General features: G+C 43.1%; 1 protein-coding gene across 1 annotated transcript in view; it reads left to right on the top strand.

The window, feature by feature from the left end:
• KIF26B (kinesin family member 26B) overlaps nucleotides 1-17072 on the top strand; it is a 517976-nt gene that overhangs the window by 248651 nt on the left and 252253 nt on the right. The gene's annotated exons all lie outside the window — the stretch shown is intronic.

The raw sequence follows: 17072 nt of genomic DNA, 5'->3' as shown, positions 1-17072 counted from the left end.
ATTAAATAGATGGCAGTTTTCTTCCTTATTGACAGACTAGCTGCATAGTTGTCAAACTATCCAGCTAATTCCAGAAACTTAAAAAAAGAATGCTGAGAAATAAAAAAGAAAGGTATTTCAACAATGTTTTCTGCCTAATTTTAGCAACACGGCAGAGACAGGGCAGGAGACAAAGGACAGCTGGGCAGGAAAGCACTTCAGAGACTGTCTAATTTGATCCCTTATTTTATGAAAGAGGAAACTGAGGACCAAAGTTAAACTGTGAGGTAGTTTATAGCAAAGCCAGAAATGGAAACCAGATTCCTCTGCTTTTTTCTCTGTGACTCATTCTCTGATATTTGGAACTGAACCATGGAAAGCTTTCTGTACCTAAGATTCGTGAGCTCCTCTTCCCTGACAGCTTAGTTGGTAAAGAATCTGCATGCAATGCAGGAGACCCAGGTTCAATCCCAGGAAGATCCCCTGGAAAAGGGAATGGCCACTTACTCCAGTATTCTTGCCTGGAGAATTCCATGGACAGAGGAGCCTGGCAGATGACAGTCCATGGGGTTGCCAAGAGTTGGACAAGACTGAGAGACTAGCACTTTCTTTCACTTTCACTTACCTGTAGAAAACTTTCTGTACTTAAGATTCGTGAGCTCCTGAGTCAGTAAAGTGTATACTAAATAGCATCAACTATGAAATCAGAAGACTACTTGGGTTTGAGTTCCTGGACTGCCTCAGTGTCCTCATCTATAAAATGAGGGTAATACCTATTCCTCAGGGTTGCTCTGAAGAGTAAGATGATTGTAGATTATAAAGTATGTGCTATACAAATGATAATTCACTATGGGCTTCCCTGGTGGCTCAGCTGGTAAAGAATCCACCTGCAATGCGGGACACCTGGGTTCGATCCCTGGGTTGGGAAGATCCCCTGGAGAAGTGAACGGCTACCCACTCCTGTATTCTGGCCTGGAGAGTTCCATGGGGTTGCAAAGAGTTGGAAGTGACTGAGCGACTTTCACTTTCATGGATGTCACTGGAGTGTCAATAAGAAGGAACATTGTTCGGCTTTTCTTGTTATCCTTAGGAATGGTAACATCCAAAGCACAAATCTGATGAAGGGACTCTGATTAGGAAGGGAGTGGGTTAGAGGAGGAACAGAGACTGACATCTTGGATTAAGACACGATAAAGCCAGCACACGGGGCTTGTTGGAAGACTAGTTTTGAGGTCCCAATTGTTCCCTGGTGCTATGTGTATTGTCCTAGGAACAATTGGGCCAACTTGAATGTACAGGACACAACAGGAAACATGTATGTAGTGGCCGCCTGACAACAGAGTCCATCATGTTAGCTCTTTCTGTACGTGAATTTCTGTGTTGTCTGGGACCACTGTACAAGCTTACTGGGAGGTCATATCCATGCCATTCAAGGAAAGAAGAAAGAGATGGAACAGAATATGAGGAAATGCCACAAGCACAGAAGACCCCAGGTCCTAGGTAGGCTTTTAGAACATGTCCGGAGGAGGGTGACCAAATGGTGAGGAACGAGGAAGCCATGTCCTGGCAGGTTTATTCTGGAGATGGGAGCCCTCGGCTATCTCACGGGCCATCACATAAAAGGGATTTGGATGATTGTATAAAACACCCTATTATGTGGGCAGAGGCCGAATAAAACCTAAAGATAAAAGGGAGGGCTCTCTCAGCTCAGGATGAACAAGAACTAGCTCACAATTCACACTGCTGCAGGAGAGAGCAAGGTCCCCGTTGCTGAGGGAGACCAAGCTTGCATTGGGTGACTACCCAACCTTGTTTCTGGCAAGAACATTCAGTGCCCAGATGGGAGCTGATCTCCTGAAACACTGAAATGCCTTCAGTTCAGAATCCATCCAGAAATTTTTATAGATTGACTAACTCACACACACACACACACACACACACACACACAAACAGAAAAAGGCTTTGACGTAGGAAGAAATAAGAAGCTATGGGCCCTGATGAATACTGTTTAGGGAGAACAGTGTTTGCTGTTGGGAGGAAACCAACAGTGTTGTCAGAGTCAGGGAGAGGATGTCAAGATGTGATGGACCTGGAAGGCCAGAGTGCTGTACAGAAGGTGTGTGGAGGCCAGCTTTCATGTGGATCAGAGGAGGATTGGAAGAATGGTGAATGCCTGGCAAAGATGGCCTTCCTGAGACTTTTGCTTGTACACCAAGGAGTAGAATGGAAACATCAAGACGGACCCAAATGAATGGGCCAATGATGTCGGCTGGGGCTCACCCTGCAGCTGATGTTAGTGATAAACAAGAACTCTTGGTTTCAGAATGGCAGGGACTTCTGATATGAGCTTTCAAAGAGCTGGAAAGAATTCAGAGGGCTGCCTAAATCCTTGTTATTGCTTTCTTTGTGATGAATTTTGATAGCACTTGAAGCTTAATGGTTTAAGGCATTAAAAGTACATGGCATGTTTTTACTGCCACATGTAAAATAGCTAGCTAGTGGGAAGCTGCTATATAGCACAGAGAGCGCAGCTCAGTGCTCTATGATAACCTAGAGGGTGGGATGCGGTGAGGCAGGGAGGAGGCTCAGGAGGGAGGGGCTATATATATACTTAGAGCTGGATTCACTTCGTTGTATGGCAGAAACTAATATGACATTGTAAAGCAATTTTATATGTATATGTATGTGTATATATATATGTATAATAAAAAGGGATCAGGACCAATAATGGAGATGTAACCTTGCATGCCATAGCTGGGTGATCAACGTTCATATAAGAAATACTTACATATAGATATAGGAAATATAATTGGTTTATTACATAAATTAGCAAAATAAATCTTTTAAACTAATTTTTACTGGAGTATAGTTGATTCAGCATGTTGTGTTAATTTCAGGTATACAGCAAAGTGAATCAGCTATATAGAAATCATCTTATATTGAAGAGGGAATTTAGCATAAAAATATCATCAACTGAAGAGACTAAATATTTCTTTTTAAAAAAGTACATGGCGTGGGTTTAAAGGGTTCGCAGTATATAGTGAAGGGGAAGTACCATGTGAAAAAAGATAATTCTTTAAATAGACATATATATTTATATACTTTAAATATATGTTTCAAGAATGAATATATATATATGTTCCCCCACACCCATTACCCTGTTTGCTCTGCTGTGCTCGTCAGGAATCGTTGGGCCTCATATCTCCAGGAAGGGAGGCAGCATACTGATAGCCACGCTGTCACTGATGGGGACCAGAAGCAGAGGGCTGAGTGATGTGCCCGAGGTCCACACTGTCAAGAGAGAACCAGGGAGGTGCCTCACATCGTTAGGTCCCCAAAGGCCCCTGTGAGAAGTCAAAACCAGCCGGGCTTATGCTGTCAAACAGTAAACTGAGCTCGCAATCAGATGAGCTTTTTGTTTCTGCTGGAGTGAAGCTGTGTGAGGTGATGGTAGAGGTGGCTTTCAGTGAGGGTAAAATCTGGATCTGCCACTGGTGCCAAAACTGGAAACAGGTTAGTGTTTATGTGGAACTTTATGTGGAAGAACGGGAGCATCTCTCCACATCGAGACTGGGGGCAGAGCCAGCTCCTCGCAGCTGTGCTCACCACTTTTCAACTTGTTCGTCTTGAGCGTGTGATGGACACACCTCCCTGAGTCTGCAGGGCTCTGGACTCCGCGCAGCTCCTCATGAGCACAGGAGGACCGGCCTTCAGGGACAGTGCTGGCGTCATGTTCTTTCACCTAGGAGTGGCGCCATTTGCCAAGTGTGTGGCCATCCCTGGCTGACGTTTACTGAGCGCTCAGTATGTATCACTCACTGTACTGAGCTCTTCATGGGCAAAATCTCCCTTAATCCTCAGAGTAACTTTGTGACGTAGATCCTGCCACTTCCTCTGTTTGATGAGCGGAGAAAGAGGCGTCCTGAGTCAAGTCTCCGGCCCAAAGCTGCTCAGCTGGAAGTGGCAGGAAGGGAGCCATCGCGTGCCTTCTCACCTGTGAGCCTTGATGCTGTTCTCTGTGCTAATGAGTAGGCCCAGGAAATACTTTACTGCAAGGTTTTCCCACCATAATCATGAACTGATGATCATTGCTGATAAAACCCTAGAAGTAAGTTGGCCCTGCAATCAGTTTGAGAAGATAAGCGCAACAGCGACAAAACCTCAATTTGTTGAGGGCTGCAGATGTCCACTTTTTTTTTTTCCGTGATACAAACCTTTCTTTTAAAGTGTTTACTTTCTGGAGCTGTGGGTAGAGTTCTGAGTGGACCTTGTTGCATTTCAGATTTGACAGCTATAAAGTAAGAATTCCAGTTCTGAATAATACTTTTGACCAGGGCTGCCCTTCGTGTGGACTCTCAACGGCACATACTTACTGGTCTGTGGTAAGTGTGGAAATTCAGAGGAACAATTTAGCAACTTCTGTAGCAAGTTGACAGGAGTTTTATGCCTGTTGAATCTAAGAATAAAAAACTAGGGCTTGAATGTAATTAGGAATAAAAAGAAAAAAAAAGATTCTTTCACCAGATAGTTTCAGAAATGCAGCTTCAGAAAATGCATCTGTGTGTGTGCTCAGCTGTGTCTGACTCTTTTGCGACCTCATGGACTATAGCCCGCCAGGCTCCTCTGTCCATGGGATTTTCCAGGCAAGAATACTGGAATAGGTTGTCATTTCCTCCCCCAGGGGACCTTCCCCTTTCAGGGATTGAACCTACATCTTCTGCATTGGCAGGTGGATTCTTTATCACTGAGGCACCTGGAAATCCCCTGCTTTAGAAAATATTGAAGCCCCAGTAGCTTGTTCTTCTATATCTCCCTTGCCAGCCTTTCTTTATTTCTTTAAATATGAACATTTTGTGACCCCATGAACTATACAGTCCATGGAATTCTCCAGGCGAGAATACTGGAGTGGGTAGCTGTTCCCTTCTCCAGGGGATCTTCCCAACCCAGGGATCGAATCCAGGTGTCCCGCTTTGCAGGCGGATTCTTTACCAGCTGAGCCACAAGGGAAGCCCAAGAATACTGGAGTGGGTAGCCTAACCCTTCTCCAGTTGATCTTCCTGACCCAGGAATCGAACCAGGGCCTCCTGAATTGCAGGCAGATTCTTTACCAACTGAGTTATCAGGGAAGCCCCAAGTTTAAGGTATACATGGTATACCTTACATAATTTGTCTTACATGTATTGTGAAATGATTACTGCATAGGTTTACCTAATACCTATAACCTCATACAGATACAGATCCAAAAAAAGAAAAAGAAAAAATAATTTTTCCCCTTGTGATGAGAACTCTTAGGATCTCCTCTCTTAACAAGTTTCAAACATGCCATACAGCAGTGTTAACTATAAGGGGAATCGGATGAAGGTCGTCAAAAGGTACAAACTTCCAGTTGTGAGATAAATACTAAGTACCAGGGCTATAATGTACAATATGACTGTAGTTGAGATTTACTTAATTATGTACTTTGTGTTTTAAAAGTATGAAGTGCATAAAACCCTATAAAAACTCTTGGGTGAATCTTCAGCATTGCAGGTTGAGGTAGTGGAATCCTAAGTTTAATTTGAAGAGCAGTGAACAAATTCTGGATGATGCCTAGAACTGCCAGGGACTCTGGTAAATTAAATGAATCTTTCAGGTGATCTCATATCTTGGCATTGATGTTCTTTCCCAAATAACCTGACCGATAATCATATCGTTGTTGTTTTAAAGCTTCTGGAGGATTTTAATCTACATTCACATCAAGTGTTGGAAAAAATAGTGAAAATTGCCAGATATCACACGAGCTTTGCTAAGACAAGTTCAAGTATGGCAACACTAGTCCTGCCATCTCTGTGGGGTTGGTGAGCACATGGGTTTTCAGGTGCCACTTGTTATTGTAATACTTTTTTATTTGCAGCTTTTGCCTTTACTTCACAACCTTTGTAAGACCGTATGTAACTTTTACCAAACTCAAATGAAAATTTCAAGTAAAATTATATAAAGGGCATTTCTGGTTATTAATATTTTTTCATTTCTCTGTTTGCTTAATGTCAGTAAGTCCTTTAAATCTGTTTTTGTAGGTTTTGTTTGTTTCAGATGACTGAATGCCTTCTCCAGTATTCTGGCCTGGAGAATTCCATGGACTATAGTCCATGGGGTCGCAAAGAGTCGGACGCAACTGAGTGACCTTCACTTTCACAAATCCTTACTGTCTGTCTGTCTGCTCATTGTTGGATCCATCATATTATTTATAGCTTCTCCCTCTCTTTTCCTCTGTTTTTCCAGTAACAGGGTCCTTTTGTGATTATTGACTCTCTTCTTGAAGATTCTAATCTTTACACGGTTTTTTTTTCTCTGTTGATTAAAAAGACATAGCTCCTGGAATTTTCTGCGTACATTTTTATGTTCACCTCAATATCAGATTGTCCTCAAAGTTGTTTCGTAGGGTTCACTTGCTCTGTTTTCTCTCTCTGGCTTGCCAAGCTGTTTCTCATTTCCTTTGGCTGACTTTTTGCCTTTTGCCAGAACTCATTCTTTTCTTAGGGATGTTACTATATTTCTGTCCATCTCCACGTCTTAGGCAGTTTCTTCCATCTTTGTTCTTAGACCGTTTCTCGTATCACCTAATGGCTTTTTCCAAGGCCCCTTGTCATGCAGTTGACTCTTCTGACTGACTTAACCAGCATCCCTTTGAGGCCAGAGATTGCTGTGGCATTAAAACCTAGACCAACTCGGATCCTGGATTGGGACTAAGCTGAGCTGAGTGGGCTGACACCCAGCTCCAAGGCCTTACCCTCATATGAGTCTCTGTGTTCATCTCCCCACCCCACCCCACCCCCCTATCACAAGCCCTGCTCCTGGTACTCTGTGAACATGTGCTGCTACACACACAGCTCCTACTGCTACAGAGGAGGTCCTTCCTAAAAGCCATTTTCCACATTCTCACTGACAGGCAGCTCAAATAGTGCCTTGTTTAAACCAGGTACAGCAGATGCTTTTCATATATAATCTTGTACAGTGAAGGCTTTCTTTAGTCCCTGGGCATGCTGACACAGAGCAGTAGTAGTTGGTTATTTGCAAGGAGCTTATTAAGTCAAAGAAGGATGAGAGGGAGTGTGAAACTGCTCATGGTTCTTCTGTTCTTCCATCAGGTACAGTTCCCTTAGGGATGCTCACATCTTCCATTATAAATACATCAACAGTTATTACCAGAGAAGAACTATCCTAAACACGCCAAAATTGGTCTCAGGTGATCCAGGAGGAGAAAAATGGAGCAGGGTGAACAGATCTGACTCTTCTCTTGCTGATTCTTTGTGGAGACGGGGCAGCCTTTCTGCCCCCGATTTTGTAGATTAGAAGTTCATTTCCAGCGCCATGTCTGTTACAATAGAATGATAACTTTACAAAAAACAAACCAAAACAAACAAACAACAAAAAAAAATGAGAGGGGCTTTTAGGAGCTCATGTTGTGGACTTTCTCTCGATGATTATTGTATTTTTCTGTTTTGTCTGCATTGATTGTGCACCTTGGTCTCCTCACTTGTTCTAGGGTCTCTTGCTGACTCACTGCCTATCCCTTTCCCCTTTGCTTCCATTAACGGTCCTCCTCTCCCACTCCACCTCCCTGCCTGCCTCTTCCACAGCTCCCGTGGAAGTGGGGCTGCTGTTGACCCTTGTATGGAACACCTGTGGTCAGGACCAACATACGTAATTGTGCCCTTTGCTCTCTGGCTCGGACTTGACTGGTCGAGCTGTGGTGCCTCTTGCTGAGGGGCTCCGTCCATCCAAAGGGACATCTACTGCTCAGAGATAAGGTCTGGGCTTGTATGGCACCAGCCGCTCCTGCTCCTTCCTTGGGGGCTAAACCGTGGCAGGGCAGTGATCTTTGAAGGCTTAAAGTGGGAACCAAACACCTACCCTCTGAGTTTCTTGTTTATTTATTCCTGTCAAGTCATAGCTTTACTTAGAAAAGACTCCATGGACTTCTCAGAAAAGAAGGGACTTGTGCTCTTGTATACTGATGCAGTGAATGTTTAGGAATCATAGCCATATGAATACAGTTTTGCTTGAACACACAGCAGTTGCAATGTGGAGGGAAAACACGAAGAAGTCAAATGTGTATTTAGCGCCGTCAGATACCAGCGGCCCCAGGAAATAGTTTAAGGTATTTGCTGCATGAAGAAGTAAATCCTTGATTGTTTATGAGAGACAGAGAAAGCGCTGAAGAAAAAGTGGCCACGATTCTACACTATTATCCTTTGTGTTCAAAAAAAATCCTAAAACACTTTAAATATATAGCCCTAACAGCAGTACCCAACCCCAGCGAGCTTCAGGACTGTTCTGGTTTGAGGTGTGCAGACCGTAACAGAAATGGCACTCATGGCTTGGTCCACGCCATTCTGAACTGATGGTCTCTGCTAAAGAAAAAAAATGGTCAGTGTTCGCCACTCATCTCATCTCCTGCCACAGAGAATGTGTGAGATACGGCATCTTCTGACCTAAACGAGTCCTTTGTTTGATGGATGGCCAGTTGGGGTGCTGGCAGTCAGCTCACAACACCTGGGAATCATTTGTGGAGTTTTCCCTCAGCTGAAAATCCAATTCATGCCTCGGTGTGGATGTTAGAAGGCAAAGCAGTTCAGTGAGACGGAAGGATCCCGCTGATTCTTGTCAAATATTCTCAGGGTTAGGCATCCTGGTTCTTATTGTACAATTTGAATGTCTTTTCTACTCACGCAAGGGTGGGGAAGAGGAAGAAGATCATTAGATAAAGAAAGATGGAGTTGGCCCGTGGTTGAATCCACAGTCTGCCACTGACATTCTGACTTTAGGCAAGTAACTTAATCTCTCTAAGCCTCAGTTTCTCCTTTTAAACAGAGATCATCATATCTTTGTCATAAAATTATGGTGAGAATTAAATGAAAATGTGATCCTACTTTGTAAATGTCATCTAAATCCTAGAGATGATGTTAAGATGGCATTTGCTATGTGCTGTGCTTAATCACTCAGTCATGTCCAACTCTTTGCAATCCCATGGACAGTAGCCTGCCAGGCTCCTCTGTCCATGGGATTTCCAGGCAAGAATACTGGAGTGGGTTGCTATTCCCTTCTCTAAGATTTGCTATGAAAAGGATGAAATTCTACCCTCGTGGGAAATCCAATGAATTCTCAATATTCCCTTTTGAGCAGGTGACTTGTGTGATGCTTACCTTTATATTGTGCTTACATGGCACCTTGTAATCCAGCCTAATGACTACCTAGGGACCTCCAAGGTGATTGTAAAGATCCAGCATCATGCCTCCGAGCAAAACTGCCATCACAGGGGACTGAGGACCACAACTGGCTCTTAAAGCGTCACCTGGAAAGAATGAAGCAAAAGATGGAAAACATCAGTGATGCACACAGAGAGAAATTCTGTCCTCCCTGATGGGACTCTAGCTAGCTGACTACACACTTCTGCATCCTCCTTTTTGTGGTTTTATAGTCCTAGCAAAACTCCCAAACAATAAGAAAGAAAAACAAAAGGGGATGAAAGGAGCAATTAAGAATTCTATGACCATATATATACCTTGGTAGTGATTCAGGGGTCGGGACCTGGAATTCTGCCATGACATTGACAATGAAAATTAACCAAACAGGGAATAAAATAGAAGTAAAAGAGGGAAATATTCACTCTCTTTGTTAATACCCTCAAGATTTGAATTGGGGGCTGAAGAGGGAGGATTCGGTGGCATGGAGTCGATTCAAAAGAATAGTGGAATGACCTGTGTCCTGAAGGAGAAGGATGGGGAGAGGACACAATTTTATCTACTACTGATTTCAAAAATGTGTTTCCTATTCTGCACTTTTGCCCCCGCCCCCCCCGCCCCCGTTGGCAATACCTCTGTAACTTGTTCTTTCCTTCAGTTCTTTCCTCATTTAAAACTAATAATAGCCAATGTTTATTGAGAGTTTCTTATATACCACACACTATTTTGAGTTCTTTACATGAATTTAAACTTCAAAAGTCCCCACAAGTTGGCCCTCTTATCATCCCATGGTTTAGATGTTGAAACTGAAGCACAGAATGAAGTAACTTGATTGCAGACAGCTAGAACTTCAGTAGGTTAACTGATTTCAGAGACCATGAGCCAGAATGTCAGCTCCATACAGGTGGGGATGTTTGCCACTTTGTTCTTGGTTGAAGCCCTAGTGCCTAAAAGAATATCTAAGAAATGTTTGTTGGATGAAGAAACAAATGCTCTTAGCTACTGTGCTGTCCTGCCTCCAAACTCAAGATGGGTTGTGATGGGTAGGCATTCATGCAGTCTTGACACAAGGATGATCAATGAGACCAAAGCAGAGAAAAGAATGCAGAGCACATCACTGAAGCCATAGGGAGAAACATTTTGACCAACTACTCTAGCCTTCTAATTTTATTGCTTACTAAAATATTGCTTCTGGTCTCATTCAGAGTAAAAGTTAAGGGTTTTACAGTGACTTGTCAGGCTCTCTCCACAGTCTGGCTACCCGGCTCCTGTACCACCCTCCTTCTTGCCTGCTCTGATCTAGGCTCCCGACTTCCTTGCTTTTCCTCAAAAAGTGCCAAGACCATTCCCTCCTCATAGACTTTACTCTTTCTCTTTCCTCTGTTCTTTCCCAGATATTTTCTTGACTCAGCCCTTCTTTCCTTCAGATCTTTGCTCAAATGCCACTTAATGGCAAGGCCTTCCCTGACCTGCCTACTTAGGATCACAGATATTCAGGGTCTGCATCTGTTTTCCCACATAATACTCTCTTATGAATATTTACTGAATGAATGAATTTCAGACTGAAAGGGAGATATGCTGCTAAGTCTCCAGATGGTCTTCCACTGAATTTCTTTGAGAAGTTTACATTTTTTCCCACTAAATTCAAAACTACCTGCTTAGGAATTAAATTATTCTTTTAAATTTGAGATGCTTGGGGGAGATAACATTGTGACAAAGCACGGGAAAAGGCATGGTTGGGAAAGTGAGATTCTTATTAAGCTTTAAGTACCTGGTTGTCTTTTTGAGAGGAGGCTTTGTAGATATGGGATAAGAGGTGCTGCCTGGAACAAGAAACCAAAGAGTTAAAGCAGAGGAAAGAGCTGTGAGTTGTAACTCTGGCACAAATGAAGCAGGGCTCTCCATCTTTTCTCCTGGCTCGTTGAAAACCTGTCTTTTCCTCCCTTGAATAAACCTCTTTGCTTTCTGTCCTGGGCTTTGATTTATTATTTTAATTCTATAGCTGTCCTAGTGAAGTATGTAAAGCATTTGGGGATAAAATCATGTGGAAGACATTATAGAAACTAAAGATATATTATCTTACGTCGTATTAGGTAGAGGCTCTGTGTGCTGAGGAATTGTATCCTTGATGAAAATACCAATCGGTCTGTGGCATTAATTGACTTAAGAATTGGCTCCTCATTTAGGGTATAGGAAGCAGAATTTAGGGAATACTGTTATAATCAGTTGGTGAGAAATAGGTAAAACTGAAGGCTAAAAGAGATCTCACTGAAGTCTCTGCTTTTCATAACTGAGAGACATCCCTGAAGGTGAGATTTTTATTTTCTTGTGTCTAAAGTGAAAATAATGAATTTTTCTTTTCCTTCTGTCTGATTCCTAATGGGTATATTTCATGAGAACAGGAACTGTATCTAATTCCCCCTCTGCTTTGAGCATCGCCTAGTACAGAGGAGGAGCTCAGTACATGAATGTTGAAAGAATGAGTCAACCATGCTTGAAAACTTAGGTCTGTCTTGCTTTTCAAAGGAATGAAATATTTATAAAGAAACTGTAGGATTGTGTAACCGTAGAGTTATCATTTCAAGTACTAGTATTAATGATAAATAATTCTGATGGATAAAAAATAAATGGAATATTTTTCATGATTGATTTCAACACAGGTTCAGCAGGACACTATTTCTGATAATCATCTTTTTATTTAGTTGATGCAAAAATGATTTTAGCATCACACGGTAATTAGATGCCTTTTTTGGCACCTGGTGTTCTTGTTCATGAAGTACCCTGGAATTCGGGAAATATAATTTCACAAGCCTAGAAATAATGGACTGTGTCATTTTCTTGGCATCCACTGATACCAAAGCCTTACGAGTCCATAGTTTGTCCTTTTAAACCCCTGCAAAGGAAAGAAAAGGGCCTTGGCAGTAACAAAGAAAGAGGAAATTCTCTCGGGGTCTGTAGTGAAAAGGTTGTAATCAGCACCAGGCAAGCCACTTGGAATAAAAACATGAGAAAATAGAAACCATCACTCAAAATTTATTCCCAGTCTTTTAGGTACTTCAAAAAATAAATGTGATTCATTTTTCTGAAATAAATTTTCGTCTATTATTATATCTGTCTTTTTAGTACTCAAAGTGGCAAGGTGGCAGAATATTCCTGAACCTGGCTGTACAGGATTTTAAGGGCACTTTCTAGAGACGATAAAAAAGAAAAAAAAAAAAAAAACCCTAAACAATCTTAAGTCCCTGTGAATACTCCCACCTACAAGTGTTTTAAAATCAAACTAAGACCTTGTTACCACCCTCGAGGACTCAAAGCATCAGGTTACAACTGAGAGAGGTAGAGAGAAAGAGCCAAGGATGACCAAGCCTTGTGTCAGCAGGTCTGACCCCCACTGCCTCCACAGACCCTTCACACACCACGGGATCCAGTCCCCCAGGAATTTACCAGATGCATATAGCTGGCTGTAGCAGGTACTGTTGGGCCCCACACCCTTCTGCTCATCATTTTCTGAACCAAACCTCTCAGCTCCCAAGGTCCAGGACTTATGACTACCTGAGGGTTTTCTCTGGCTGCTGGCATTCACTGCCCTCAAGCCTGGACAGGCCTGATAGCCATGGAAGTAATCCTGTTGGGAGCAGCTCTCAAATAAGGCTGACGGGAGCTGGTGGATAAATACCTGAGCTCCCCCGCCCCCCACCTTGGCTGGCATAACACCGAGGCAGGGTCTTCCCGGTCTCCCTGCTTTCCTAAGTTGGACTGAGCCCCAGTTGCCCACATCAGCAACCTGCTTGATCACTTCTTTCCACCCTGTCTCATTTTCACACTTCCCTGCACTGCTTCCTAGAATCACCCTCCAATTAAACCTATCAGCACTCTCATCCTTATCCAGGGATGTTTCTAGGAAAAGCCAGCATAAGATATTGGCAATATACTCCCATTCATTCACACATCCATTCAGTGTCAGTGCCTTCATTCATTCGTTAGGCATTTGGTAAACCATGCCAGGCATTATATTAGACACTGAGGAAGGAAAAAAGGCAGCCACTCCCATCAGGGAGCTCCCTGTCCAGAGGGGCAGACGGTTCCATTGCTGAACGGTTATAAACAACACAGGGCTTCCCAGATGGCTCAGTGGTAAAGAATCCACCTGCCAAAACAGGAGACAAGGGTTCAATCCCTGGGTCAGGAAGATCCCCTGGAGGAGGAAATGGCAACCCACTCCAGTGTCCTTGCTGTGATAATCCCATGGACAGAGGAGCCTGGTGGGCTGCAGTCTACGGGGGTCTCAAAGAGCTGGACCTGTCTGAGCATGCACACAGCATCTATAAGCAACATGAAAGTCCAGGACAGAGCAGTACCTGAGAACTCTCAGTATCACTCTCCACAAGTCTTCAGGTTATTTGGAAGTTAACAGTGACTTTACAGCGTGTATTATTATCAGAAATTGTCTTCTCCATCCATTTCCTGTCTCTTCTAGAGCGTAAGATCCATAGAGAGAGGCACTTGTCTGTCTTGTTCCATCGTTACAGCCTTAACTCTTAGTACAGTGCTGGGGCCCAGTCAATATTTGGTGAGTGTGTCTCAGGAACGTTAGGAGTCTGCCGTGGAGAGTTCCTGCCAACCTCCTCCTTTCTCTCCTGGGGAGATCACTCGAATCCCAGGTCAGCCAGTTCCACCATGAAAGTCATGTCTCCAACGCAGAGGGAGAGCCTGAGTTCAGGGCAGGAGATTAAAAAGGAGTGCTCCCCGCCAGGCTCAGCGCTGTGCCTAGAGGGTGGGGCCTTCTTTCCGGTCACTTGGAGCTGAGCCCTTGGCCAAACCATGCGCCTGAGGTGAGTGTTTTCCTTTAACATAACAGAGGGGAATCTGCTTCATTCAGAGTCTGTTGACTGAGATGTGAATCACATCTTCACAGCAGCATCTAGGCTGGTGTTTGACCCAAAAACTGGGTGCCATGGCCTGGCCAAGTGGACCATCACACCTAGAATCAGCGCTCAGTTTAACTTGAAAACACTTTCCATCCTGTGCAATTTGCCTGTCATCTTCTGAGACCCCTGAGGTTTCTTCTGGCTCTGGTTTCTTAGCACTGGGGCTGTGAGGATGAGCCTGCTGGTTTTCAGGAGGTCTACCACCTCCCCTCCCTCTGCCCATGTCCCATTGTCATCCTTTGCTCCTCAGCGTCCCCATCTGTGGACAGGCGTGATTTAATTCTTGTCTCCTTTAGATCAGTTGGAGAGCTTCCATTTCACTTATTGCTTAAGATGCTGAGCATTTTGTTTTAGCTTTCACACTAAAGATAGAGAAAATAAAAATTGATATCGTGAATCTTTAGGCTTCCCCTGTGGTCCTAATCACCAACCATAGCCTCAAAGTCCTGTGGTGGTGGATTTACTACTTTGCATGTTCTTTATTTCCTTTAAAGCTAGGCACACAAGGAAAATTGACTTATGGAGCTTGGATCCTGCTTAGTTGGTGGTGGGTGGAGGGAAGCTGCAGTAAATTTCAAAATCGCTAGTATTTCTTTGCACGTTCAGGGGAAAAAATCCTAGCTTACATCTATTGCTACAGGAGCTCATAAATTAAAAATACCAAGTGTATTTCCTATACACCTGGAACTTCAAAATTACAATCTGTTCCTTCTGTGATCGCCCCCTTCATAAAAGAGGCATGGGGGTGATGGCTCAAACAGGATTTCCCAACATAGCTTTGATATGCAGGCAATGACTCACCCATGTCTTTTGACGTTTGCTTAAAAAATATTTCAGGATAAGGGAATTATTTACCTGAAGCACAGACTCTAAGAATTTGGTCCCATTATCTTTTTCCTCTAACCTTCCTCTTTTCATACTCTCTCTTCTTTCTCTCCTTTTCTGTCTTGGGTTTTGGTTTTGATCTGTTATTTTACATAAATTTCAAAACAAGTCTAACAGAATCAGAAACAAAACACAGGAAAGTCTTCTTTATTTTCCATTCTGTTCTGAGCCATAAATTCCTACATATACTCAAATAATACACCCAAGAGGGCTGGTAGAATGAATTTGATTAGCCTCTTAAATGTTTTAGCACCTGCACACCACAGCACTTCCAAGAGTGGGGAAATGATGTTTCCTTCTCTCCCTAAGGGATTGCTTGTTACCTGGGCCATGTAGCTGCTGTATGCCACTTTATTGAGGTTAAGATTGAGGAGCCCTGGTGAAGAAAAAAAGTCCTGAATAAGTACAGGTACAGCATCAAGGCCCCATTTTTTTTTTAAGTTGTTATTGAAAAATAGTTGATTTACAATGTTGTGTGAGGCCCCATATACTTTTCCTTCTCAATTTTGTTCTTTGGGAACCATATTTACCTTTTTTTTGAGAAAATACATAAAGGGGAAAGAAAGGCTATACTTTAGATTTTTCAGAAAGCCTTTAAACATATGTCATACTTGTAACCTAGAGGGGTGGGATGGGGGGAAGTTGGGAGGGAGACACAAGCGGGAGGGGGCATATGTGTACTAATGGCTGATTCACATCGTTGTGTGGTGGAAAACAACACAACTTTGTAAAGCAATTATCCTCCAATTAAAAATAAATTTTAACAAATGTCATACTGGAAGCAGTAGACACGAACTGTGGTGTTGGAGAAGACTCTTGAGAGTCCCTTGGACTGCAAGGAGATCCAACCAGTCCATCCTAAAGGAGATCAGTCCTGGGTGTTCATTGGAAGGACTGATGTTGAAGCTGAAACTCTTTGGCCACCTGATGCGAAGAGCTGACTCATTTGAAAAGACCCTGATGCTGGAAAAGATTGAAGGTGGGAGGAGAAGGGGACGACAGAGGATGAGATGGTTGGATGGCATCACCGACTCGATGGAGATGAGTTTGGGTAAACTGCAGGAGTTGGTGATGGACAGGGAGGCCTGGCGTGCTGCGGCCCCTGGAGTCGCAAAGTCGGACACGACTGAGCGACTGAACTGAACTGAACTGACTGAGACGTGATTTTATACTATGCTACCCCCAGTCTCTCACTCCTAGGTATTTACTGAAGAGAAGTTAAGGCATATGTTCACACACAGACTTGTCCATGAACGTTCACAGCAATATTATCTTAATAACCCCAAACTGGAAACAACCCAAGTGTCCAATGAATAAATAAAATGTGGCGTATTCATATAATGTAATACTACTTGGAATATTCAGACTGTTTATATATGCAACAACATGGGTAAGTGTCAGTTATAGTGAGTGAAAGAAGCCAGACTCCCCCACCAAAACCAAAAGACTACTATGGTATGATTCCATTTATATTTGATTATAGACAATACAAACTAATCTACAATGACAGAAAGCATATCAGTGGTAGACTAGGAATGGGGGTGGGGAGAGAAAGATAACAAATGGGCAGGAGGAGGCTTTTAAGGGTAATGGATGTCCATTATCCCATGATGGTTTCCCAGGTGTATACATATGACGTGTGTGCTCACTCAGTCATGTCTGACTCTTGCAACCCTACGGACTGTAACTCAGCAGGCTCCTTTGTCTATGGGACTCCCCAGGCAAGAATACTAGAGCAGGTTGCCATTTCCTTCTCCAGGGGATCTTCCCCGTCCAGGGGTTGAACTCAAGTCTCCTACATTGCAGGTGGGTTCTTTACCATCTAAGCCAATGGAGAAGTGCATACATATGACAAAAAACTCACCAAATTGTATACTTTAAATGTGTATCACTTATTATATATGACTGATACCTCACTAATGCTAAGTAATTGAGTTCTTTTGGGATTAGAGAAAATGTTTTGAGATGGAGAGAGAATTGTCTTTGTAAATGAAGAGGTGGGATAAATGATCATTTTCTCTGGGAGAAAAGGGGTTAATAATAGCACACCCTCCGC

Source organism: Bos indicus, chromosome 16 (assembly GCF_029378745.1).
Source record: "Bos indicus isolate NIAB-ARS_2022 breed Sahiwal x Tharparkar chromosome 16, NIAB-ARS_B.indTharparkar_mat_pri_1.0, whole genome shotgun sequence".
NCBI classification, from domain to species: Eukaryota; Metazoa; Chordata; class Mammalia; order Artiodactyla; family Bovidae; genus Bos; species Bos indicus.
Note: the sequence above shows the minus strand (reverse complement) of the source record. Positions and strands in the feature narration are given on the sequence as shown.